Consider the following 25059-nt stretch of genomic DNA (forward strand, 5'->3'; position numbering starts at 1 on the left):
ATCTCTTTCCAACTCTGCTCTTACTCTGTGACTTCCTTATAAAGAGAAGTAATAAACTTTCCAAAATTACACCCACCTGCAGCAGCAAGATTTAGAGATGGGAGTATTTCCAGAAGGAGAGTTCAGCCACATTCCCACTGACCTCTGGAGATATAAAACAACCCCTTAGTGACAAAGAGAAGAGAGGCGGGGCCCCTTTAATAATAGCCAACCATTCGGGCAAGCTCTCACCTGGGTCCTCTCTCTTAACCATGGAATTTCCTGCCCACATGAAAAAACAATGATATTTGAGCAATTAATACTAACCTGTTAGCAGACCAAGTGGATGCTAGAATATTACATCAAATCCTGGATAAGAGACAACCAGTAGGATGGGCAGAAATCTCAAGAGCAGCTAAAGTTAGAACAGACTTTGGCCTTAGCTATTTCCATACTGGAGCAGAAATATTTTTCTGGGGAAGGAACAGCCAGCAGGCATACCATCCTTTACCTGAAGGATCTCTAAGCAGGACTCTAATTCACCCTTGCTATTACCCAAACTCTGGTATGAGCTCTGATCAATTGCAAGGCAGGGAAGAGCCTTGCCCACCCCATCCCCTGGGAATGGTCTGAGCTCAGAGACACGTGCCATGTCAAATGGGCACCAGTCTTGGAAGAGGGAACGTTCAGATTACCTAGGAGGGAGAGCTGGTGTGAATATTAGCAGCAAGTATTGATTTCTACCACATAAATCAAGCTGGAGGCTGGAGATGGCTGGGGCCAGGCTGAGACAGGCATGGATGGCTTCACTAGGTGATGAGAATGATTCAGAACTTGCCCAGGGTGAAAGGATCATTCAGGATTAAAGAGGACTGAAGACTAAGGGCCTTTGATATTAGTAATAGTTACCAGTTGAGGGATTTCTATGTGCCATGTGTTTTACCTGTATTCTTTCTAATCTTTATTTGTAACCATACTAGGTACATATGCATTCATCCTCAATAAATATTTATAGAAGCCTACTCTGTGCTAGTTTAATTATGGGAATATAGCTGAGAACAAATCAGAGCTAACCCTTGCTCTTTTGGAGCCCACATTCCATCTAAACATCCCCTTCATGTCACAATTGGTGAGGCCAGGGCTCAGAAAGTTTAAGTATTAAATAACTTACCAAGGACACGTGTCCTGTTAATGGTGGAGTTGGGGTAGATTCAAACCCAGATCCTCTGACTCAAATATCTTTCTTTTAAGCTCTGTGCTGGCAATTTTAAACTTTTTCTCTACTATAATGCACATCATATTTGGCATCAACTATATACTATGATATCATAGAGTGGGCTGTGTCGTTGATAAACCACACTCTAGTTTTTCTCTCCTATTCAAGTTTACAAATATGCACCTAGAAGAAAGTCAGTGTTGTAGGAATAATCAAGAATCTTCCCTAGCTTATTTTATTTTAAATAAATCTTTCAGAAAAAACATTGTCAAGTTAATTCTCACTGTTGCAAGCCTCAGATTTGCATGTTAGACACCAGTCTTTCCACAGTCGATGAGATGTTTGCTAAACCACATGTCTGCTAGACTGTCCTGTGCTCTGCCTAGCGTGGCCAGGCCTGGAACACAGAGAAGACACAATTGCTGGCCCCAGACAAAGGCTCCACATCCAAAATGACAGATCTATCTGGCAGTCTGGGCAACCTCCCTCCCTTTGACTCTGGAGGTTTATAGGACTAGGTTTGCTAGAACCCATTTGGCTAGTTTCTCATTGCAGAGCCTTGGAAAAACTCCACATTCTCTGATGGAGGAGAAACTTCGGTGTGGAAGGCCCAGGTGTCATCTTTCCTTGTCAGTTTCTACCCGAGTCATTAAGGCTTAGCCATTGCACACGTCTTGGGGACAAAGTCACAGGTATAGGATCTCAGGTTTCTTATCTCAGGTGATAGGACTGGGTGATTTGGGTTTGATAGCATTTTGTTATAGAAAGATATCTATAGCCTAATCTTTTTTCTAGAGTCATACTTCTCACTTATCTCAGCAAGACTTTTCTCAGAAAAAAAAAATTTGCAATCTCCCCCCAAGAAGTGATTTGATAGAGAGAAAATACCTTTTACATTACAAAAGAAGGGGAGTGGATTGTTAACATATGCACTTATTCATTTATGCTGACAAAAGGAGTCACAGTGTAAGTAAAAACCAAGTTGAATCTTTTTCTTTTAGGTAGAAAAATGTTGTATCAGGCAGATTTCAGCAAAGGAGCAAGAAACCAGTGTGGGCAGTTCAAGTGCATGGGATTTAATGCAGGGTGTTTACAAAATGGGTGGAAACACTTGGGGAGCACAAGTCCAGCAGCAACTGGACATTTGTTTTCAAGTTCCACCACTACAGCTGCAATCCAGAGGTCAGGAGACTGCTGCCAGCACCTCAGCCCACACCTAGAAAGCTGGAGATAGAGGAGCATGGAGTCTGGCCCCTACCCACCCCAGCCCATTAGAGCTCCTGACAGTCAGGATGGGTGCAGAGAGACGGCCTGTCCCACCCTTCTACCTTCCAAATCTCATAGGATCGCTTCTCATTGGCAGAACCTAAATCACAGCCAGCGTGGAAAATCAGCTTTCCAGTTGCAAGAGAGTTTCAGAAATGTAGTGCTTAGTCTTCCAAACCTGAAATGAACGAAAGAAGGAGGTGAGTATGGATGTGGAAAGTTAGCAGATACTATCTAGTACCCATCTGTTGTTACATTAGACTAAAAACAAACAAAACATCAGTGTGATTGTCCACCAACACAGTACTCCTGACAAAGCTAATGCATCACCAATACATGAAAGACTCCAGTGGCCAGACACTACAGTTGATATTTATGAATATAACTACATTATATAAAAATAAATTCATTACTTTTGGTAATTTACCTCTGCCCTTCATGAGAAATGATATGATTATATAATTTAAAATTCTTATCTCTATGATGCTTATGGATTAAGTATTTTGATTATCTTTGCACCTAAATAGCTTGAAAGTTTTGAGCAAAAGGAACCATTCATTAAACCAAATAATTTAAATTCCATTAATAAAAAATCATAAACTCAGTTTTATAATTGTTATAATATAGCTATCTTGTGTTGGTTAATTATGCTTGTGTTAATTAATTTTTACCTTTTATGTCAAAAATGAATAATGCCAATGAGGTTGATAAATTCAGTACATTACATTTTCCTGTGGTTCAATTTCCTTTTCCCTCTTTTTTTTTCCTTCTTCTGCAACTAAATCTGGTATCTAACATATATCAGAACATTATTTTCAAGTATGAAGCACAAAAAAGATGAAAACATTAAATATTACTTGGATAATTTTTTTTTTTTTTTTTTTTTTTTGAGACATAGTCTTGCTCTGTTGCCCTGGCTAGAGTGCAGTGCTGTAGCATCATCATAGCTCACGCAACCTCAAACTCCTGGGCTCAGGCAATACTGCCTCAACCTCCTGACTAGCTGGGACTACAGGTGCATGCCACCACACCTGGCTAATTTTTCTATTTTTGGTAGAGACAGGGTCTCACACTTGCTCAGGCTGGTCTCAAACTCCTGACCTCAAAGCGATCTTTCCGCCTTGACCTCCCAGAGTACTAGGACTTGGATAATATTAAAGAAAGTTTTGGGGCCTTTAGCTTGCCCAGGAAACAGACTGAGGTAGAAATTTGTGTCCAAGTGGTTAATAGCAAGTACTCTTGGAAAAAACACGTGTGAGGAGTGAAGGGCACAAGATTGGGCAGAAGAGGCAGTTAAACTATGTTTCAGCTTTGACATAGGCCACAGAGGATCCTCTGGAGTTTGGATGACCCTTTGGAGTTGTCCTGAATCCATGCAAGTAGGCTGGCCCTTTGTACACTCATTTTGTCTACACCAGGCGTCCTCAAACTTTTTAAATAGGGGGCCAGTTCACTGTCCCTCAGACCCTTGGAGAGCTGTTGGACAGTGCGGGGCACATTCCACACATGTGCACTGTGGGCCTGGGACGAGTTGGCTGCTAAGCAGGACAGGCAGCAGCAGCAAAAGGCCCCGCGGGCAGGATAAATGTCTTCTGCAGGCTGCATGTGGCCCGCGGCCGTAGTTTGAGGTCGCCTGGTCTACATTGTCTGTGACCAGGGAACAGGCATAACCTAGAGTGAGGCAGCTCCCATTTGCAAAGGGCAATGCCCAGAGAAGAACTCATCTGTGAGCTGTCAGCAGTCAACACCTTGGCATTTGGAAGAATGCCTTAGCCTTTGAGGGAGGGTCTACCCAGCAAACCACAACATTTGCCACACTTCCGGCTGACATTCTACGAGAGTGAAGATGTCCTAAGACAGACCTAGTCTTTAAAACCCCTCACTTAAGAAAAACATTATTTGCTTGAACACATTGGTACATTCTATGCTAGACTACAGTATATTGTCTTGTTGACTTATAAATACCAGAAAACATTCTAACTAGCTTATACCTATGAAAGAACAAGTGTTCATGGGAAATGCACAGAATGGTGTTTTTCAATGTCTGAAGACAGTTTCCATTTGTTTTTCCATCTTACAACTATCTTCTAGAAATTTAACTTTGATTCTAACTTGCATGAATTACAACTATTGTGAGTGTTCTCTTATTTCTTCAGTATAGCATATGGGTAGTACATTTTCTAGGCAAATGTAGATATCTTGTGTAGGAAAAAATTTTATTTTTAATCTGATGTCACATTGTTACAAAAGAAATTAGCCTTGAATCTTTGAAAAACATCCTAGTTTTATTTGTGTCATTAATATAACACTTCAGAACCTTCAAAACAAGATTCAACTATTATGAAATCAAAGTAAAATACTGTTTGACAAGTTAAAATTAAAGAAAAGGATATATAATTTCAGTTATATTTATTTTAAGATAACATTAGAAATCAAATGATATATAAAGCAATACAATAAAAAAGGACAACATAAAACAAAGACATAAAATTGATTTTGTGGAATATCAAACAGAAGTCATGCAGCACAATCATTAAAGGAAGTTGCCCCAGGATGATAATATATGTGGTAGATACAATAATATGCACATATGAACATAACAGTTACTGCATTTGGTACATGAGCCAGATGATTAATATAAATCAATCTGTGTTACAGAAAAGGGACATGTTACTTTGGTGGTAGTAGTCAGCAAAGCTTCTTGAAGGAATAATGTCAAGAGGGAGTTTTAATAGATACAGACAAATAGAGCCAACATTTCAGGTAAGGAAATTAGCAGCAGAGCCTGGGAAATAGTATCCGTTTAGACGAGTCAGTCACAACTGAAATAAATCAGATTATGATGAACGTATTAACTACCATAGGGATGACAACTATTTTCTGGGGAATATTAATATACTAGTAATTTCTAGTGTTTACTATACCTTGCTTCTTTTGCCAGCTTTACTTTTTCATAAAACATTTTTTCTCCAGAGAGATTGCTATTACTGATGTTTGAAAAACTCATGGGAGGCTGTATTCTTCTTTCTTCAAGTTGCATTTAAGTCATTCTTAGATTTTTCTAATCTCACATATGCTTGGCTGCTGAACAAAGCACAGGCCCCCCAGTCACAAAATTCCCTGAGACTGTAACAGTGATTCACTCATACTAAGATCATTAAGAAATCCTTATGTTTTAGCTGAAAGTCAAGAATCCAACAATGATTATCAATGATTTTTTTTAATGAATTTGGAAGGTATTTTACCCAAAATGTCCCCCCCCCCATCAACAACAAATAAAAAACAAGAACACCGGAAGCACCTTGTAAAAGTAGCTTTGGGAATCAGGAGAAAATCCACTATAGAGATCAATTGTATGTATCATGGGCTTTACATTGGTGGCCAGTGTTGTTCTTCAGGTGACACAGTGGGGCTCACTGCAAGGAATCAAGCCATGCCATAATGGGGTTACAATGAGACAACAGCATTGCCACCTACTTTCCCAGGCTCTTACCCATGATTTCTCCAGAAAGACCATTCATAGGTTGCTATGTTTAGTGTTTTCCAGCACACTAGGCCTCTGGTTCTTATACCACATCAGCATTCTCGTGGTCAGCCTCTGAGTTTAGCTGCATCTGCACTGTATGGTTGCAGGTGACCTCATGCTCACCTACCCTCTGCTCTATGGTCCTCTTGCATTCAGGTGCAACCCACACGTGTGGGGGAGTTTAATGCCCAGAGACAATCCTCAGCCAAGGAGGAGTAGTAACTGGTGGGTAAATACCCCATCTTCCCCCCATTCTGCAAGGGGACAATTCTGGGAGTCGTTCTGCGCATTTCCCAAGTAGTCCCAGAAGATCTGAGTCCAACTGCCCAAAGCAGCAACCTCAGTGACCCATCTTTAGGTGGGTTTTTCCTCCTTTCCTGCCTTAAGTTCCTCCCCTCTCACTTCACCGAGAGACCAACTTCCAAATAAACTTCCTTCAGCCAAGTTCTTGCCTCGACTTTCCTGCTGAGCAAACCTGGATTAACACACTTCTGATTAACATTATTATCATCATCATAATGCTAGTCCATTATCTCAAAATCTCTCTCTGCTTAAATTTGAAAAATATTGTGTGTATACTTACTATTTGGACTTGGGTCTATTTTTGGACTCTTTTTCCCCACTGATGAATTTATATATTGAGCATTTTTCACAGTACATACAGTGGTTTTTATTGTTGTCATCAAAATTCAGATTTCACTTGTGTGTCTGTGTGTATATGTGAGCAAGTGTCAGGGATGTGAGCTGAAGAGCTATCCCTTCAAACTTAATTTTTTTAAAAAGTAGCTAAGAGTAAGTCATGAGAAATATTATCACTCTGTTTTCCCAATCATTATGATTTTAAAAAGCGATGGAATTTATACTTATGGAGATTGTTTCAGATTTCTAAAAAGATTTCCAAGGTTTAATCTAAAATAGAGGTGTTGGGTCTTTCACAATAGCTTTATAAATGTTTACGTATACTTCCTCAAACAACTGCTCTCTAAAACCACCCCCTAAAAAGCAAACAAAAAAATTTTAAGGCAAAATGTCATTTTGAAATTTTGAGACATTTATGACACTTGAATGTTTAGAAATTCACAGTGGAATCCATGTACTTCTTAGTGGTGATGATGTTGATGTAAATCTATAAAATCTAAATGCCCCATGATGGCCTCATGTGAATGGGAAAGTTATACTTGTGGTTTAATCCATACATTAAAATTTTCTCGAGATTTCAAAAAAATTCTATAACTTTTTAAAGATAAAGAATCATTATTTAGATCACTTTTTTTTTTTTTTTTTTTTTGAGACAGAGTCTCGCTTTCTTGCCTAGGCTAGAGTGAGTGCCGTGGCGTCAGCCTAGCTCACAGCAACCTCAGACTCCTGGGCTCAAGCAATCCTCCTGCCTCAGCCTCCCGAGTAGCTGGGACTACAGGCACGAGCCACCATGCCCGGCTGATTTTTATATTATATATATTAGTTGGCCAATTAAATTCTTTCTATTTTTATGGTAGAGACGGGGTCTCGCTCAGGCTGGTTTTGAACTCCTGACCTTGAGCAATCCGCCCGCCTCGGCCTCCCAGAGTGCTAGGATTACAGGCGTGAGCCACCTCGCCCGGCCATAGATCACATTTTTTAAAGAAAATATTGAAGCAGTCAAAACTTATGTGAGTTTAGACATAACAGAAGGTTTGATTTTGCTTTGTGGCAGTGGTTTCTGGTCCCTTCCCAGGACACTCACCATCTCCATGCAGAGAAGAATGCCATCATGACGCATGCACTAGACTGGGGCGTCTGCCGGGGCTTGGCTTTAGCACTTCAAATGTGTGGGTGGCTGAAGTTATGCCCAGTAGTACTTAGAGCTGAATTTTGTGTACATAAGTTGCAGCACCCAGTAAAGAGCCCCGTGCCATCCATCTTCCTCTTCCTGGATGGTCCAGTGACCTTAGACATGATAGTCCTTACTGGAGATTATTCACTACAAGATCTTGGTCTCTGCATCTGCCTTCTCCTTGCAGAGGAGACACTTGATGTCTATATATGTCACCACCCCACCTCTCTTCTATGCATTGCTACCAGGGTCAAGAGTTCTGCCCTGACTCCAGGCAGAGGAACTGTAGGCACTCAAGCTCATTACTTCGTGACTTGACAACAAGGTGCCTTGCAGCTAATTTACCTTCAGCATTATTGTGAGTGTGTGGTTCTGTATGGTTTCAGGTACCTTGTGAAGTGACACTAAACCTCCCAAGGCAAATTATATTATATTTGCCTTGGGAGGCAAATATATATATTATATAAATATATATATTTATCATATATATTTAAATATATATTTATTCAACATATATATTTATATATTTATATATTATATAAATATGTATATTATAATATATATCATATATATTATATGATTCACCACTTACTTATAAGAAAACTGAGAATCAGAAAGGAAAAAAACAATAGAACTAACATTTTCTGAGCATCTACTTTATGCCTAACACTGTGCCAAGCATTTAATAAACATCATCTTATGTCATTCTACCACATACTTGAAAATTAGACTATATATTTATGTGGCGGGAATAATAACAGATATTTTTACAGATGAATAAACAAATTCAGAAAAGTTAAGTAGCTTGTCCTAGAACATACAGCTAATGAGTAATGGAAGAAGAATTCAAATCTTGTCTTTGTAGCTCCAAAGACTGTGTTTGCCCCACTCCACAGTGGTTTTGCATGGAGGTCAGTTAGTTTGACCAGTTTTACCCAGTTAGAAAATTGAAGATACAGGATACACACTTAGGAACGTCTGACTCCAAAGCCTATGAAAAATAGCATTTAATGGAGCTGATCAGTCTATTCAAAGAACTTTAATGTCTATGGAATGTTCAAAAACAAAAAATCACAGCCCCATCATAAATAAATTCTGGTATTTTGTAGGTATATGTATGTGATTTGGGGAATATAGTTAGAAGTTGCATTAAGAAAAATGGTAAGAGATTTTGAGTATGGTCTTCTGCAAGCTTGTTTCTTCTGTAAGTCTTTGTGTTAAAGTCCACTGAGTAATCTTGGGCTTTTGAATATAACTACCTCAATCACATATCTATAGGGATTATGCTGATGTCATCCTTCTAATGACAGAAGTCATGCAACTAGAGCACAGACTTAGGATCCTACTGTATTTCATAAAGAGCAGACAGAACTCACTGTCCAGATATGCAGAGACAGTATCAAATACTTTTTTAGAGGACGGAGTATGGGACAGGCAGGAGCCATTTCAGGGGAGAAACTTAGCTTCTAATTTTAGCTTTGGGACTGACACATTGTGGGACCTTGGGCAGACTGCATGTCTTTTCTGGCCTATCAGTTTCTTCATCTAGATGGAGGCTGGACAGAACACACCTGTAAATGAATCTGCCTCCAGCATTCTGTGATATTGTGACTGTGAGATTTTCTGCATTTTATTCACCTGTTAAGAAACAAAGTCACGTGTAATAGACCTAAGGCTGTGATGGGATTCCGATGGAAAGCAGGTCAGGACAGTCATGGGGAAAATGGTGTAGCAGGCAAGGTTGACCTTTGATGGTCTTCCTTCCCCTGTCTCAAGCACCAACAAGAGCATGCATCTCCCCCAGATCTGCTCTGGTGGAGTGCAGACTTTCTAGCTCTCCCTTGTTTGCACCTTACGATCATTCCAAACCCACCCATTCTGGGCTGCGGGGCCTTACACAGAGGCAGTATGCATAGTGGTTATAGCCCTGGGGTAAGACTATATGGGTTTCAATCTTGGCCTGATCATCTCTCAGCTGTGTGATATTGGGAAAATTATTTCACATTTCTGTGCTCCTGTTTTCTTATTCATAAAATTAGGACATGATGGTGTTTACCTCATAAGCATACTGTGCGCATTATTAAATGCATCAATATAGAAAGGTTTAGCACATTTCCTGGCACATAGTACATGGTCAACATATATTAAATAAAAGATAGGATTATTTTGGGGTGACTAACATAACCTTTTAATTAGTACTAATGTGCTCATGGAGGACTATGGCTACACATTTTTCTTATCCCTGAACACAAATGTTGACCAGAGTGCTTAGCAGGCCCTGAGAAAGCAGTGAAAGCGTAGTTGGGCTTCTATGATACAAGTACTTCCCCTACATCAATCTTCGATATTTCTCTCTCGGTTGAACTCTACCTTGAACTTTATGCTTCTATTAACTTGAAATGGAGGGTAAAACTAAGACATGGAAGGTGTACTTTTTTGTTTAGAAGTAATATTCTACATGTCAGAAGCTCATTATATAACTGTTCAAAGGAATTGCTGTCTGAGTGGAAAGCCTGAATTCCCTTTTCAGCTGTCATGCATTTTCTTTTTAATGAAATTTTAGAATAATGTTCTTTTTCTGGTTAAGATCAGAACATCATAGGGAATGAAGGCAAAACAAATAAACAAAAAACCCCACAAAGAAACAAAAAAGAGTCAATCTTTTATCAATGTCCTATTTTGCTCCCTCTATTGGGTTTGGGATTCATAAACTTGTAAAAAGTTTAGCATTGTGTATACAAGAACTTTTTCCATATGACATAGGCATTTTCGATGGAGTCCATTTAGTATCCATAAGTGTCACCATCCAACCAGTGCCAAGTACCAGTGTGACTAATCAAACTCAGGCATCTGAATGGTTTGGTTGAATAACCCATAGGACTTTTTATTACAAAAATTCAGCCTGGTCAGGAATTGGTTTCAAAACAAACCATGCACTTGGCTGATTGGGCTTTTAAAAAAAAAATAAAGAAATTACAGTAAATATTTTAGAAAGCAAAGTAAGAGATGGACAAACGGAACATTTCTGTCCAGAGTAGAGTAAGAGTCAGAGCCCAGAGTACAGCTCAAAAAGCCAAATATCCTACTGAGGTTACCAAGAACAGCTGCACTGTGTAGTGGATTTGGACTGATAATAAGAGCTATCTGATATTGCTTTTCGTTACAAGATTGGTATATTTGTATTTTACTCTTATCAAGGGCTGAGTGTCCTGGCTCATAAAGATCACTTTGTAAATTGAATGAATGACAGGAATAATCTCTAAGAACCTTCAGTGAGTTACTAAGCATGTACATGGCCACATCTTTTCTATAGGAAAAAGCTTCTCACACCATTTGCACATATTCTTAAAGTATTTCTCCATTCTATTTTCTCTGACTTTTTTTTTTGTATTTTTATGTACTTACTATAAGAACTATCTCTGTTATTCAAGGAACAGTTCAATAACTTTAGGGAAAAAAAGCACAAGGTAAGAGATCTGTATTTAAAAGAGACATTAAAATATCAACTTCAAAAAGCATGGGGGAGAAAACAGTGTGTTTCCCATTCCTTTTCCAAAACAAAGGAAGTAAGAAATTCCTTCATGGTTTTTATTTATTTTTCAAATCACGCTGTCCTCAACTTTTAAAATAATAATCTTCCTTGACAGTCACTTAATAATTGTGAGTGATCTATAACTTTATTATAAAGTACTCATCTAATGATCTATTTCCTTTACCCTAGGGGCCAAGTACAAAGCTAGAGAATTATCTTGGTGATACTTTTAATAACTTCCTGTGGGATTGCAAGCCCTAACTGAAGCAGACTCTGCAAAGGAGTTAATCATGTAATTTCACAGATTAGACACCACAGGGTTACTAATGAGAAACTTCAGTTTAGTGATAAACTTTTTTTTTTTTTTCCAGGAATATTTTGAGAGGCCTGTAACCTTTGGCTGACACCCAGCAAGGCTATTAGTTTAACATGGGATGCACTACCAAATGCACAAGAGTCAGCAGAACTTCTTTTCTGGAAAGTTGATTGTAACAATAGTTTTGTTAAAGAGGCTTTAGTAACAGATGGAATGGGCAAAAGGGGGGGAACAAAAGACAAGCATTAAAAAAACTTATCAACTTCCGTTGGTTGGCATAACTTCAGCTTCTAGCGTCTTTGCAGCCATATGCTCACGATGGAAACCGCAGTGCACATTTAAATGTCACGTTGCCCTCTGTTCCATAAACATGTATCATCCATCACTAAATATTTAGATCTGAATTGTTGGAGCTGAGCTCTGTGCCAGGGGTAGGGGGATTAATTCCTTTCAAGGTCCTCACATGATGGATTTTCCACTGAAGTAAACATCCGAGAAGAGCTCACACTAAAGCCATAAAATATATAAATAAAGTTTAAAGTTTAATTAAGTCAACATTATTTAAAGTGGTTGTCATATTTTATGGCAAACGTTTTGTGTTTATTTTGTATGACTCCTAATAAATAGGCCCTCCTGATCAGACAAAAGGCACAGCTAGGTTAAAGTCGAGGGCTGCAGACTTAGGGCCGGAAGAAGAATATGCCTGAGTTGGGGACAAGGCAACATTTTCCCATCATGCTTTTCGTTTCAGAAACTAGCATATTAGCCAGACACTCAGTCGATATCCCACACAGACAGAATGTTTGAAAACCCTTTACGGCTTTATCAGTTGGACTGTGGGAAGACAATATACTCACATAGATAGGTTAGAGACACAGAATAGCAAAGAAACGACAGTAACTCAAGTGAAAAAATAACTTTCATTTCATTTAGTTCTTATAAAAAGCCTAAGAAGGAAGATAGTTAACTTAAAGTCAATTCCTATTGGCTTATTAGCTTCTTAAAATAATTTTCTTAAAAGATAAATTACTTAAATGTACTCCATTCCCCCCAAAATCAGTATTCTAGGGCACCCAATTTTTGTCCCTTAATATTAAACAGGGAAGTTGTTCATCACCCATTCTTTCATGTATGATGGATATAGAGTTTGAGGAGAAAGAGGAAATGAAGGCAAGAGAGTCAAAGTGAATTTCCTACTGCAGAGTCAAAGCAGTTGCTCCTCAATGAATACTTTTTCTTTTCTAAGAGTTCCCTCAATGTTGACAGTGAGCTCTATTTCTTCCTACAGAAAAAAAATCCCTGTTCAAAGAAGTGTTTAACGCTGGAAGGAAACTTTTAGAGTTGGAATAAACCTTTAGCACTCTAACCCAACCCTGATGTTTTGTAAGAAGAAAACTGAGTCTGAGAGAAGTTAATTGATCAAGTTCACATAGCTAACTGTTGGCAAAGTAGGTCTAGAACTCATGTCTCTCTGAATGCCTATCCTACTGCTTTCCTCTCCATAATACTTAATAATGTGTGTCTTTGCAGAGGAAGCTCATGATAGGTATAATTGATGGTCTTTGAGAAGATAAACTGACAAAGCCATGGAGATTGGTATCTTTGATGGTTCTTGGGAAGCATATTTTGAGAAACTGAATGGTTTGGTGCAAAGTACTTAACCACTGAGTTTCCATTTCCTCATGTGTAAAATGCAGGTAGTGGGGGATTGGAGATAATATTTGTAAAGTGCATCCTGCATATACACAGCAGATACCCCATTGATGGTATCAGTTATCGTTGATATCACATTCATTTTTAGAAGCTGCATATTAAGGACAAATGTCTTTCCAAATTATTAAATTGCTGATATGGCTGATTTCACTTCTTTCTTAAGTTGGGGCTTGCATTTATTTTTTGACAAGCCCCAATCTTTTATATATAGAAAAAAAGAACCTAGATAGAACTCTTTCCTGGAATAAAAATATGTGTCAAATGAGAAAACACATTCTATCAAAATGTTTATTATCACTTGGACTAGCGTTCCAGGTTTTAATAAACTGAAAACAATTTTTTAAATATACTGAAATTCGACAAGCAAAACAAAATTAATTTCATTCTTTTCTACTGAAAAAAAATGTCTTTTTACATGTTCATACTTAACATATTTAAATGTGATGATTACTCATACAGCAAATGAATTAGGAATTAGGCAAACATTCTGTTATAATATACATATATTTTAGACAATCCCTCCAAGAAGACTAAAGGAAAAAAAACTACTGATAAAAAATAAAAATTCAAACTATTTCAAGGATTTAAACCATTACCTACAAACTCTCTCCCTTCTTTTGATTTTATTTAGTTCTCTCAAGTCCACATATCATTCTGAATGTGAATTTTCAGTTCTAGATCATTTTCTATCCATATGTCTACATAGTTCTCTTTGTCACAAACAATGAAACTATTACACTGTTTTGCATGAATATATCATGGCCTGCTAACTCATTCCTCTGGAGATTATATGTTTCATGAAATAAACATATGATTAGAAGGAAAAGAACTGGAAGTAAAATTATACTTTTACACTAAAAGAGAACTTCAGATTAAGATTGTTATTATAGAACACAAAAATATGCCAAATTCAGCCAATTTCATGAAAACTTGCATGTAAAACAATAACCCTAATTGAATTATTCACTATTTCCACATCTGATAGCTCTATCATGAGATCTATTTAAAATTCACTAAAACAAAAATAGAGAAACATCACTCCTACTCACCTGATGGATACTATAGTGTTTATGCATAGCAGTGGAAATAAAAAATTATTGCACTGGATAATGCTAACAGTTAAACATTCTTTATTAATTTGAATCTTCCAAAAGCATGTTTTAATTTTCAGCTGACTTTGAGTAATACACATGTACAAACTTATACCTACATATAGCTACACTGAGAAAATTGTCACTATTTGTTACTTTCTTAGCGGTAGAAGAAATCAATTCAAATAAGCTCAATTTATACATACTTAGTATTTTCAATACATGGAAGACCAAACTGTACAGAAATTTTAATAAACATGAAAAAAATGCTATCCACAAAATTCTATTTTCTTTTTGATTGTGTTGCTGCTAAGAAAAACCTTTCCTTGATTCACACCTAACCTCATCCAACTGCCTTTCAGGAGTGTGGTTTCCCATGCTCATAAATTGGCAACCTAGAAGGCCCATTAGAGTATGAGTTAATTTCATTAATGCACTCTCAGGGTAAGCGCATGTGCAGCTAGTATTTCCAAACTATTTATTTTGTCTAAACATTTCCCCTCACTGAGTGATTTATACATTACGTGGTGGAACTAGAGTGGGTGCCAAAGGTAGGGCCAGATGAGAACCTTTCTAGATGTAACTCACTGGTAGTAAATCTTGGGCTTTTATAAAGGACACTCTTCAGCAAGCAGAATATCCACGCAAAGACAAAGGTTCTCTGAACAGGCAAGTTGGATAATGAAGACTTACACTCCAGATATTTATTTCCCCCAATTTTTATTACTAATGCATTAATTTATTCCACAAATATTTGTTAACTACCTCCTAGGCAATTGATGAGATCTAGTGAAAATTAGGCTTTCTCTACCTTCTACCTAGGATGACAAATTCCTTTAGGATTTTCTATGAGTCTTACATCAATGCACACATGCACACAGAAACACATATGCACACATTTTTTAAAACATGTGTAAATATATACAAACATATTTGGCCTTAATATTAATAGGAAAGTTATATTAAATTTTTGATATATTACATATATATTTGAAATCTAAACACATATCATTCCATTCCTTTCGGCTTTATTGTATTTGATAACAAAAAAGAGAAGTGAATGAAATTAAATTCATAAAATTTAATCCAGAAATGTCATCAATTTCCCTAGTTTACCAGTTCTAACTAAAAGATAATGATTTTTGCATGGTATTGGTATAAAAACAGATACGTAGACCAATGGAATAGAATAGGGAACCCATAGATAAAACTATGTATTTATAGCCAACTGATTTTCAACAAAGGCACCATGAACATACATGAGAGAAATAAAGGAGTGCTAGGAAAACTGGATATTCATATGCAGAAGAATAAAACTGGACCTCTATCTCTCACCATAAACACCAAACAACTCAAGGTGTATTAAAGAGTTAAATATAAGACCTGAAACTATAAAACTACTAGAAAAAAACATAGAGGAAATTCTTCAGGACGTTGGTCTAGGCAAAGATTTTTATGGCTAAACCTCAAAAGCACAGCCAACAAAAACAAAAGTAGACAAATTGGACTACATAAAACTAAAAATTTCCTTTGGGTTCAGCAAAGGAAACAACCAACACAATGAAGAGACAACCTGTTGAATGGAAGAAAACAAACTATTCATCTGAAATGGGACTAATATCCAGAATATACAGGGAACTCAAATAACTCAACAGCAAAAATCAAATATTCTTATTAAAAGGTGATTGAATGGCATGAATAGCCATTTCTTTAAAGAAGACATACAAATGGCCAACAGGTAAATGGAAAAATGCTCAACATCATTGATCATCAGAGAAATGAAAACCAAAACTACCCAATTGGAATGGTTACTATTAAAAAGACAAAAACAGATGCTGGTGAGGATGCAGAGAAAAGGGAACTCTCATACACTGTTAGTGGGGATGTAAATTAATATAGTCACTATGGAAAACAGTATGGAGATGTCTAAAAAAACTAAAAATAGAACTACTATCCAATCCAGCAATCCCACTACCGGGTATTTATCCAAAGGAAAAGAAATCTGTACATCCAAAAGATACCTGCACCCTATGTTTATTTCAGCATTATTCACAATAGCAATAATGTGGAATAAACCTAAGTGTCCATTGAATGATCAATGGATAAAGAAAATGTGGTGTATGTACACAATGGAATACTATTTGGGCACGAAACATAATAAAATCATGTCATTTGAAGCAACATGGTTGGAACCGAAGGTCATTTTTAAGTGAAATAAGATAGGCACAGAAAGACAAATATCACATATTCTCATTCATATGTGGGAGCTAAAAAAGGTTGATCTCATGGAGGTATAGAGTAGGATGGTAGATACCAGAGGCTGGGAAGGGGGAAGAGAGTTTGGTTAATGAGTACAAACAGAGTTAGAGAGAAAGAATATGTTCTAATGTTTGATAGCAGAGTAGGGTGACTATAGTTAACAACAATGTATTGTATACTTCAGAATATCTAGGGAGTACTTGAAATATTCTCAACACATAGAAATGATAAATACTTCAGGTGGTAGATACCCCGAATACTCTGATTTAATCATTACACATTGTTCGCATGTAACAAAATATCATATGTATGACATACATATGTACAGATATTGTGTACTGATAAAAGAGATATAGTTTTTATTTTAGACAGTGTTGAATTAATGAGTGTAGTAGAACACTACCTTTCCTTTTTTTTTTTTTTTAACTAGAACACCTCACAAAGAAAGCTTAGGGAGGAGTCTGAAAATTCGTATAAATAAGGATGTTATTTGATCTACTTCACAAAACTAGTGATTAATAGTCCACTTTCAAGTAGTATAGACATTACTAATTTCATCTAAATTCTATCCAAGCTATAAATTATGAAGTTTCTACCTTATTAAAATGTGAATATCAGTGGAAAGCAACTATAATTTCCTACTAAAATACTTCTTAGTTGTGCTTTGGTATTATTTCCATATTTAGTATGTAACTTCTATTTAACCTTATTATTAATAAATTCATAACCCAGGTGAATATGAAGCCCAAGGCTTTCATCTATGTGGCATATCCAAAGCATGATGATGTTCTAGAGCTACATATAGTTTAAATATAAAACAAACAAATGTGTTTTGCTACAATACAAGGTGGCAATATGAAGGTAGAAAATTTTAAGGATCTTGAGACAGGAAGGCCATCATTTATAAAGCCATGGATTGAAAAATTAAGAAAATAATTTTGTGCGATAAGTCATTAATATTATGAAAATGAGAAAGAACAAGAATTTTAATTTTTAAAAAGTACCTATTTCATGCCCCTTGTAAAATGACATGTGGCTACTTCCATCAAGGGATGAAGTCTGTTTCTCCATCCCTTGCCTCTGACCTTGACCATGTGACCTGCTTTGGCCAACAGCCATGGTAAATGGGAGCAGAGGTTTTTCCTCTTGCTGCTGGAAACATTTCCACCACAGCATGAAGAAGCCCAGGTGAGCCTGCAGCAGAGGCCATGGGGGAGGACTGAGGTGCCCTGATGGGTGAGCCTGAGAGTGAAACCTGCTGCTACCAAGGTGCCAGGTAACTGACTGCAGTGAGCCCAGGTGAGACCAGGAGGGATGCCCAGCTAGAGCCAAATTCGTGACCCACAGACTCGTGAGCTAGTAAATGGTTTTTTCCAAACCACAGAGTCTCATGGATGTTTGTTAACATAGCAAATGCTACAATAAATTAATTAAAAACAAACACAAGGAGACATGGAACTCTTAGTCGCTTTCACTAGTAGTGACAATGAGTGTGCAATGAAAAATATTTTTTTCATGCCTGAACATACTTTGTGATCAAGCAATGCATTTGGTAGATGGCTTAGTTGCTATGGAATGCTTTTCCTCTGAATAAAGTTGACTAATTTGTTTGGTAATGAAACTCAAGACCCTTGTTTTGTTAGCATCCTGCTTCTGGAACTGAGAGATGTGGCTCAGATATTGTTTCCAGAAGGGTCTCTGCAGCCAACTGAATGATGTATAGACATCAGGCCACAGTGTGACTTTCAGGAGCCCTGGTCCCTTTGCTGTTATGGAAAACTATTGATAAGTAGAGCTTATAACCCCATTTGCTATAAAGATGAATATATTCATATGACATATTAATATCATATGACATATTTTCTTCAACTTAAAAATTTGAGGTTTTTTTCTTCTGATTTTAAAAGAAATCAAAACATTTTCATAGACCCCTAAAGGTATAGTGGGACCTGGGCACTGGGCCTATTGTGTGTAATGAGTAAGTCGGCCGAGCCAGATAGTATAAAGGGTCAACTTACTTACTTCCTTCTTCCTTCCAGATCTTCAGAACTGCTGTTTTATAACCACAGTTGAGAAGGTGTGTGTATGTGTGAGTGTGTGTGTGTGTGTGTTGACATTTGGCCTCCCTTTATGCCTGCAGTAGGTAAGCAGCCTCTCGAGTCTCTGCTGCATCCACGCCTCACAGCAACCTGGGGGCACCCTCAGTAGAGGCAACTGTAGTAGGGACTGCAGAGGACAGAACCATTCATATCCCACAATGACCATAAAAAACCCCTCACTAGGGAATCTTCAATATAAACATTAATAGTTTCCCACATCTTTGTTTAGAGAATAGCCTGAGGGTTTCTAAACTTTTAGATCTTATTCATTCCAGAACTGTTTCACTTATGGCCACATAAATCTTGACTCTTTAAAAGTTCCAAGATGAAGACTCTTTGGAAACTGGAATCGCAGAGAAGTCACAGGTGATCCATGTTAAAGCAAATCTGATTTGGGCCATTCAGGAGACAAACATTTGCTAAGATAATTTGAATCAAGCTGTCACATCAGTTATAAAGAAGAGAGGCCTGGTTTAAAATCACAGTGAATTTGGTAGCAATTATAGTATTCTTGTTGTTGCACTAGGTTGTATTATTTTCTTATGATTACAAAAGAAAGACACTCAATGTAGAAAATTTAAATAGTCTTCTTTTAAAATAAAAAATGAAGACCATGGAAAGTTGTATAGAGAGCTAACAGGCCAGATGTGACTGAGAATTTATGGCTTTATATATTTTTCTTTAGCTATAAGCACATTTCAGTGACCTTTCATTTTGAAAAATGTATTTCATTTTGAATCTAGTAATGTAAAAATGTTAACCCTCCACTATGTTCCAAAGTGGAAAAGTGACCATTTTAAATAAAGTTAAATGAGAGCTACAAAACCCATGACTTTACATTTCCCTGTTAAGTTTTAGATCTCCCCATCCTCTCACATTTCGCCTGGCATCTAAGTTATAAAATAGTCCACAACTTTCCTCCTCACTGAAGGCCAGCTTTTAAAATGAAAAGACTACAAAACAATAACCACCCATCTCCCATGATGTAAAAGAATCCAGAAATTCTTGTCACTCACACATGCCCTTCCACTTCATCATGGTCTTCTATCTATTAATCTTTCCTCTTTGTTACCATCTAGCAACCATCTGACCTGTTTTCTTTTCCCCTGAGCCTGGTCTCCAGGGTACATTGTTTTCCCATAGCAGTAATATATTAATATTACATATTACTCTAATACCAGTTTTTTGGGGCTGCCTAAATGTAGCTCCAACATACAAAGCTCAGGGGTTAGAGTGAGTGTAGAGAGCAAGTTATCAATTTTAACTATCTTCCCTCCCTCTCCTCTCCTCTAAGAGTACTTTGGAAAGCCCCATATAAATATAAAGACAGAAGAGGACTAGTTCTATATATTGCATGTTATTGCTACTGAAGCATCCTAGAGATTAAAATATATTCACATCCAATCTATATTGTCAAGTCTCCTCTTCCCTCTCAGAAGTATTACTATCTCAAGACTGCAACTTTGGATTTGGAAGGTATCACTGAACTCCATTGCACGGACAAGCATGTGGTACCCAGAAGCAGAGGAATTCTCCCTAGCTGCAGCGGAAACACTTTCCAGCTGCCTCTGCACGGCAGAGCCAAACCAGCCAAGGACGAAGGGCATCATCTCAGCGCTCAGAGCATGTGCTCAGAAACTTCACTTATTCATTACATCATCTTCGCATCTCCCAAGATCTTGGACACAAGTCATCCCAGGAGCTACAAAAGGCATCCTCATTTTTCTGGGCAGATCCAGATAGTTTGGTGACGTGAACTTAGACAAAGCTAAGCAGCAAAGAAAACATGGCTTGAATCTGTGGCTTTCAATTTAGGAGGATGACATGCACTCTGGGCTCCAAGGTCAGTAATGGATCTCCGTGGCATCCCTTCCCTTATCAATCCACCTCAACTTGCTCAGTCTCTCACTCCCTGTCGCCCCAGTACTTGACATTCAGTTGGAACGGATTTATCAGACTCACTTATTAGTGACTTTATTTATTTCTGAACTATTTCTCCAATTACATTATAAACTCTAAGGCACTGTCCCTGGGTGACCTATCTATTCAGCAAGACTTTAATTTTCACATAGGTACTGGTCATTCCTGTATTTATGTCTAAAGAATGTCAGTCATTGGGACATGGATGTCCCTCATGAACTTCATGTTCAATGTCCAAAATAGAACTCACTTTTTTCTAACCCCCAGGCCCTGACTGTCCTTCCCTATTGTCTTAGAGGACAGCATTCAAACCATACCAGAAGGCTGGTAGTCATGTCAACTCCTCTGACTTCATCCTCACATAGCCATGGGTCATTGGCACTCTTACTTCCTTAATAACTCTTGACTTTGGACCCTTCTTTCTCCTCATATGGGTAGTTGAGAGGAGCTCGTTGTCTCTTGTCTGGATTATCATATCAGCCTCCCAACCACTTCTCACATCCTTACTCTTGGTTTCCCAAACCACACAGCACATCACCGCCAGGCTATTTTTCTAAAACAGAAATCTGATTATGCAACACTCCTACTTAAAATAATTCAACAATTTCTTCTTTACCTGCAGCCATCACTCCCAGACAGGAAGCTCCAGAAGGACCATGGTACACCTTCTTGGAGATACATTTATTTGAAGGTAAATAACGCAAAGCATATTAAAATTTTTTTTTTTTTTTTTTTTTTTTTTTTTTTTTGAGACAGAGTCTCGCTTTGTTGCCCAGGCTAGAGTGAGTGCCGTGGCGTCAGCCTAGCTCACAGCAACCTCAAACTCCTGGGCTCGAGTGATCCTTCTGCCTCAGCCTCCCGGGTAGCTGGGACTACAGGCATGCGCCACCATGCCCGGCTAATTTTTTTATATATATATCAGTTGGCCAATTAATTTCTTTCTATTTATAGTAGAGACGGGGTCTCGCTCTTGCTCAGGCTGGTTTTGAACTCCTGACCTTGAGCAATCCGCCCGCCTCGGCCTCCCAAGAGCTAGGATTACAGGCGTGAGCCACCGCGCCCGGCCTAGCATATTAAAATTGATGTAATATAGAGTAGATTACAAAATTCCCATTTGTTTTTACATGTGGGAACTTGAGAAATTTTATCATGAGCAACAACCATTTCAGATGCTGTTCCTATATTTTTGTTCACATTTGTAGTTAGGAATAATATGCTGAAGAAAAAAAAGGAGCATTAATGGGTAAGACCTAAATTTCTTGATACAGGTTATAAAGCTTATACTGATCTTGCCTTTCTTTTCTTTCCTTCCTCATGTGCCTCTTTAAGCCTCATCCAAGCACTTGCCTGACTACCTCATACTTACCTTTACCTTCCAGGTGTAGCTCCATCAGGAAATTTTCCTTCTTTCTCTCCCCGCCATGTCTGGGTTTGGACTTCTGTTCTCTATGATCCACCAGCTTCTTGTGCATACTTCTATCATAGCCTCAGCCACATTGCTTTGCCTTTGTGCTTTTCTTGTGTGATTCTTACATCAGAGTGTAAGCACCTTAAAGGGAGGGGTTGTACAGTTTTGAAAGTTCAGTATCTAACAGAGTACTGAGCACACAGTAGGTGCTCAACAAATACTTATGATTAGTTGAATAATTATTCTCCACAGAGGACAACACAGGCAATCAATAGATGCTTAATTTAACAATTGATAATCAAGAAATAGATATTTCTTGTTAATTCTGTTCCTTTTTGAGCATTCATAACGTTCTACCTGAATTCTTAAAATTCAATTTCCCACCCTCTAGTCACAACCTCCTGTTGTGAGGGCAGACTGCTGAGGGCTGTGCCTCTGCAGGTTCATCCTTCTCAGTCCCAGGTGGAATTTCTTTGTCCTTCAGTAACCTTTAAACTTTCCTTTTCCCTCAGTGGATGGAAATATTCAAATATTCACCACTGTCATTGATTCCATTGTCATTTCAGCATGCAATCTCACCTTCTAATGCATAGATCAGCCTTAAACCTTTGCCCCCCATTTAAAATACCCACAAATTCATCTTTATCCTCGTTATTCTCCTATCTATCTCTCCTCTTAGGGGGAAAGTTATTCTCTCTTTTCAAGAGCCCTACCCCTGGGTTCCAGGTCCCAATAACCACCTGATAGCCACATTCCAGAAATGCTTCTCTTTTGTATTCTAAGTGGCCATCTGTTGAATTTGGCATCACTACTGATCTCTTTTTATTCAAATTATTTCCCTTTGGTTTGAGTGATGGATTCTCTTACTCTTCAGGCTCTTTCTCCTTTGTGCACTTCCCATCATTTTCTAGAGTTTCATCCTTTGCTCTTCTTCTATTACCCACAACCTCTCCTCAATCCTTCTACTCTGAAGGATTTATCTGCCACCGATGTCCTAACATTGGTCAGCCATATACTCTGGTAGACGGCTCCCAGACATCTCAACACAGAAGTCTTATGGACGTTTGAAACTCAACAAGCAATAATTTACTATCTTTATCTCATCTTCCATCCTCTAACCCTCTAAATTTCTCTTCTTCCTGTGTTCCCTATCTGGGTTAATTGGTGGCATCATCAAGTTGCCCAAGTCAGAAAGCAGTAAGTCATCTCGTAATGCCCCTTCTTAATAGCACTAGTCGCTGAAGAACTCTTGACAATTCTTCCCCCAGTTTAATCTGAGTTGATCCCATCCTCTTCAATCCAACTGCCAGTGTTCTTGTCTGGTCCTCACCAGCTCTCATGTGCGGTTCTAAAACAGGTCCTATTTGTTCCTCTTCCAGGCCTCACCTCTCCTGACCCACACTTCTTACCAGAGTTGGTCCTCTGAGTCATCCCAGACATCGCTTCCTGGAGAAACTCTGGCAACACCACTGCCTCCTCCCCAGCAGAAATAGCTGCTTTCTCCTGTGTGAATCTAAGCACTGGCACAACACAAAGCTCTTCCCCAGTCTGTACTCAATTGCATTCATTCATATTCTGTTTCTCTCATTTTCTCTCTTCCACTAAATTGTGAGCTATTTGATTATAGGAGCTGTATCTTCTTCAACAGCTCAATAAATATTTACTGAATAAAATGTTTATTGAGTAAATTCTTCTAATTCTTTACCCTTTTCCACTTCATTTTGCCGTTATTGGTTTTAATTGAGAGGTGGTAGAGTGTAGTGTTTAAAGTTCAGGTTCTAAAGTGAGACTTCCTGAGTTCAAATCCCAGCTCCGCTATGAAGACACTATAATAATTTTGCAAGCTCCTTCACTTTCTGTGCCCAATTTTCTGATCTGGTAAATGGAGATAATAATATAATAATAATAATAATGGTTTCCAGGATGTTATGAGGACTAAGTGAATTAATATGTAAACATTTATCAACTGATGTATATTAAGCACATTAAGATGTTAGTTTTATTATCATCCTATTTTTCTTTTCCTTTCTTTCTTCTTTCCTCCTTTCTTTTCTATTCTTTTTGTTTGCTTGTTTGGCTTTCAATTTTCTCCCTTTCTTTCCTGTTACTTTCATATTCATAACAACTCATAATGTCCCAGCCACAGAGAAGGTCCTGCTCTGAGGAGTCATACAAACAAATACCTCCTCTGTAAGGTCATGTTGATGTGACATTTAGAGATGGAGTAAACAGTTGCATTGTGGCAGTGACACGCTCAGGAATTTGCCTGCAACACAGCCCTCTGTGGCATGGAATGCAGAATAATGACATTCCAGAATTCTGTCCAAGAGAGGGTAGAGCAGTTTTAGGACATTATTTGTGTGATGACTCCAGACACGGTGCTACTGCAGGCTTCAGGGTAGTTTCTTAGTGGTCAATATCATCTGACAGACCCATTTTGGAATTTCTCTGTGAGCTGGTATTTTCTGCTGGAAAAGGAGGACTTTTGCTTGGATTTTGGAAGCATATGATTTTAACCCTCAAAGCAAGATTTATCTGGAAGTCTAATTGCTACTCCTTCTTCTAATAGTTTGAAAAGGATAAAAGTGGAATGACTATACCCCTGGCCTTTATGCAAATATTTTATTGCTTATGGCCAACATCTAATACAGGGATGTCAAAATGAGTTCACTTTCGGTCATATGAATGTCCAGAAAAAGTGCAGGGGTGTGTGTGTGCATGAGTGTGTGTGTGTGTGTGTGTGTGTGTGCGTGCGTGCGTGCGTGCGTGTGTGTGTGTGTGTGTGTGTGTGTGTGCATGTGCTTGTCTTCTTGCTGTAGGGGAGAATCCACAAGGGGCAGTTTAAAAATAAATACGTGTAGCCTTCTTTATAGAAGGAATCTAACTCAAATTTAGAGGATGAAGAGATCAATTTTACCTAC

Source organism: Microcebus murinus, chromosome 5 (genome assembly GCF_040939455.1).
Source record: "Microcebus murinus isolate Inina chromosome 5, M.murinus_Inina_mat1.0, whole genome shotgun sequence".
In the NCBI taxonomy this organism is placed as follows: domain Eukaryota; kingdom Metazoa; phylum Chordata; class Mammalia; order Primates; family Cheirogaleidae; genus Microcebus; species Microcebus murinus.